Here is a 4385-nt window from a genome sequence, read left to right as displayed (position 1 = left end):
CCTATATATTCCTTTTTTCTTTGGGCTTGTTTTGTTTTGTTTTTATTCCCTCATTTTATTTCTCTCTCTACTGTTTGGTAATTATTCTATGGCAATTCTTTTAATAATAACCTATCTACATTATAACGAATAGTTACTTTGAACAATGTTCAAAGTTAATCAATGTATTAATCCTTCATCAGAATATTACTAACCTCAGAACACTTTAACTCCAATTAGATCACACCTAGGCATGAAACAAAATTCTTAATGTTTTATTTTCAGTCTTATTTTCCACCTCAAATTAGACATTACCATTAATCTTGAATTAAATGTTTATCGATACATATATATATTTCTAATATTTTAGTTTATCATTTTATTTTATATTACAGATTTTCTGTCTTGGATTTTCTGTTTGTTTTATACTTTTAAGTAAAATACTTGCTTTGTAATTCTACTTGATGTAGAAGTTTGTGGTAACATCTCTGTGCTTATACATACAAAAATCTCTTTATTTCAGCTTGTTTCTTCAAAGAGAGTAGGTTGAAAGCATCCCTCAACATATTAATAACATCTTTCTACTGTTTTCTTGCTGTTAATAGGTCATCAAGCAGTCTAATTTTCATGATTAGTAGGTGATATCTTTTTTCTCTGACTTTTAAAAAATCTTGTCTATTGATTTACTATAATGCGTCTAGGTGTGGCTTTCTTTTTCTTACCTTACTTATGATCCACTGGACTTCCTGAATCTGAGGTTGCAGCCTTTCACATATTCTGGACAAGTATATCTATTGTTCAGATTTTCCTATACCACATTTTTCTCTGTGATATCTTAACTCTTACTGATATATCAATTCTCTATCACCAACACTTCCCTGTTTCTCCACTTAAAATTATCTACCTATTCCCATTGAATTTTGATTAATATATTTAAAAATCACTTTGTTCTGTTTAACATACCCTTTTATTAGCTACGTTTTGAAACATATAGCATTTACACACTTTAATTTTTATCCTGTGGATCTGTGCATATTAATTTCCATATTTCTGTCTGTGTTTTCGGTTATTTAGCCTGGCTGGCCAGCTGCACACAGGCTGTGGTCAGGTTCTGGTCTCTCCCACCTTTTATTATTCTGGAGTCCAGGAAGAAGTGACAATGACCACTTAGGAGATGACTTTCTTATGTGTACAGAAACTAAATTTGGCTTATCTGTACAGCCAAATTTTGCACACATTTTTAAAGCTTCTTTTGGGTCACATCTGCTAATATTCATTAGCCAAGATAAGTCACATAGCCAAGGCAACATTAGCAAGGCAAGGCGGGCAGGACACAGGGTTAACAAATGGAAATAATAATCCAGTTCGGAACACTCTTCAGTCCTTCAACTGAATTTTGATTTTAATGTTTATATTTTTCACTGCTAGAAACTATATTTGGTTCTTCTTCATATTAGCTTGATCATTCTTTGTTTCTTATTCCCTGCTAATATTTTCGAGCTTCTCTTTAATCTATTCAAAACTATTAAATAAATTATTTTTATTTTGCATGTCATAATTCCAATATTTGAACTCACAAATATCATTCTGTTTGCTTTTGTTTCTGATAATTCTCACTTATGTTTTTTTTTTCTTTGTGCTCTTTTTTGTAAAAGTAATTTTTCTGAGTGGCTCCTCCTCCTTGGAATTTTATTTCTATTTAAGGCTAAGCTTGGATTTAATTTCCTCATGAGAAAATTTACATTTGATACTAATTCTTATCTAGAGACAAATTTTTCTCTACAAATTTTTCTCATGAGGGTTTTCACAGCAGTAGTGTGAATTTGGAATACAGACCCACATATGGGCTCACTTATAATTCTTAATTCTCTGAGGAGAATTTATCTCCCCATCCCGTCTTTGATAATTTTAAGGTAGATGAATCTTAGCACCCACTTTTGCATGGTGGGGATAATTTCTTGTTCACCTCTACGCATATGATGCAGTCCTTTGTAGTCCTAGCTTTATGCAGAGAGTCTATATCTCTCATCACCTGCAGTCCTGAGTTTTATCTCCTATCCTACAACCCTGTGCAGTGATCAAATGGTAGTTCCTGGTCTCCAGGGTTCAATTAGAAACTAGGTTGGAAGTCACCTATGCTTTGATACCTCTATGGTTCCTGATTTCAGTTTAGTTTTGGTCCCTGTAATTCTCTAAATTTATGATTTATGACAAGCTACTGAAATGCATCTGTATGTTGTGAGTTCGTGTATGTTTACATATTTATATAGGTACATTTTTACCTATATGTAAAAATCTGGCAATTTAGTTGTTTCAATTCAGAGGATTGTACACTGTATATTATCCACAATAATAAATGTAAGTTCACATTTTAACGATCTAGCCTTGGCACAAATTTCTCAAGCTTGCCTCTCACAAAGATGTGCTAACTTTCTTTTACTAAGAACTTGCATATGGGGCTGGCTTCACTTAGGAAAACTATGCCACTGGTTTTGACTTGAGAGTTCTGTTTGCCCATTTTGTCTGGGAATCGGTTCAGTTTTATAATTATCATCTTATTATATAATACGCCTAGTACTCTCACTCACTCTCTAGGCCATCAATAAAAGTGCAGACTATTGTCTGTCTGCCTTTTTATTGGAACATCAGCGCAGCCACCTCTGTTCATGGAGCACAGCACAACAGGAAGGCTGGCCTGGATTCAATTCATATCTGTGCTGCCTACCAGTCAGGCAGTGTGCACCCACACATAGTGCTGAATATTATGTTTTTATTAACCTATAATTTATAACAGTGTTGGCCTTAGTCTAGCTTCCATCTCTCCCTCCTTCTCTCTCTCCTCTCTCTCCTCTCTCTCTCTCTCTCTCTCTCTCTCTCTCTCTCTCTCTCTCTCTCTTTCTCATGCACATGCACACACACACACACACACACACACACACACACACACCTTGTTAAGGCAAGAAGCATGAGGAAATAATTTTTGTAATTTTTCTCCCACTCCAAAATCCTCTTAACAAAGGTAGTGGAAAAAGAAAATATTTTTATTATTGAATAAGCATTAAACCAGAATGTGATGCACAGTGCAGGCAATCTTCCTTTAAGATACTGCAAAGCCAAAAATAAATTCTACCTTTTCATACAGCCAAACAGGTATAACCCATTACATACATATTCTCAAGATAAACATAAACAATTAGTCCTGTGAAAAATAACATAAACAGAGCCACTCTGAAATGTAGTCAGAGCTGCCATCCCAGAAGAACTGCTTTGCATGTCTTACTCCTCAAACCTTTGGAACTTTAAAACTGGACAAAATAAACTTTGGACTGGGACTAAAATAGCACTGTATTCTAAACAACTGTTTGTTGTGACTATAAGATTGAAAATTATAGACAGTCTTTATAATTAGTATCACTATGCCTGCTTACCTGCACCTATAGAAATTCCTCCCTTAGTTAATTAACACCCATAGAAATTCTTTCCTTCTATTCATGTAATCATTCCCTTTACCTTTCTCATATATACTCCTTGTCTTCACCTCCTAATCAGAACTATTTAAGTTTCAGCCTGAATCACTGCGTATCTAATAATTATTCTTTTGGATTTCAAATAAACATTTACTGTCTCTTACTTTGCCCTTTTATTTTTAGGTTAACAGTTCTCCCATAAGAGGATTTGACAACAGTACTGTTCATCCATGCCACACAAACACTTCACCCTGGATTCTCCTGGTAATTGGACTTCCCATTTGTGTTAATTGGTTTTATCTACAGGATAAATAAATTCCCATTTTTATGAGAGGAATAAGTTCTGCTTGGAGCCAGGCCACCCCACCAAAAAATTAAGCTCCTACTCACAGAGAAATCATGAGAGAGGAGTACCATCTCCTATGATGTTTATATTGCAGAGATGGCTCCTGGGTCCTTGAGAAAAGATGTTCTTGGGATCAAAGGTTCTATCTTGCTTTCAAAGGATTCTTATACTTTTGGAGTATAAGAGTGGAGAGAATGCTTAAGAGTACAAGATTTCTAAAGTAAATCATCTAAGAAAAAGGGGCGTCTCTCCTCTTATTTTTAACAGAGAGATTTAAGTTTCTTATTTTACATTTTTATTTCTCCCTAAAAAACAGCAATTGTTAAATATATAAGAAAGCTGGCTTAAAATAGCATTTATTTAATTTATTGCATTTTCTTGTAACATTTTTTTTAATCATTAAATTCTTTGAAAGAAAGTGACAGAAACCACATAGTGTTGAATTTATTTTTGTGGAGGGCTCAAGTCCTGAGATACTAATTCGAGTTTTTGTTGTGGTTAGTGTAATTTTCCCCCAATTTTTGTATCACTCATTTCTTTTTCTTTCCATTTTTAATCTTTTTAACTCTTTCTTATTTGCATGAAACTAGACC

The sequence above is a fragment of the Pteropus alecto genome, unplaced genomic scaffold (assembly GCF_000325575.1).
Source record: "Pteropus alecto unplaced genomic scaffold, ASM32557v1 scaffold152, whole genome shotgun sequence".
Taxonomy (NCBI): Eukaryota; Metazoa; Chordata; class Mammalia; order Chiroptera; family Pteropodidae; genus Pteropus; species Pteropus alecto.
This window is presented reverse-complemented; position numbering follows the sequence as displayed.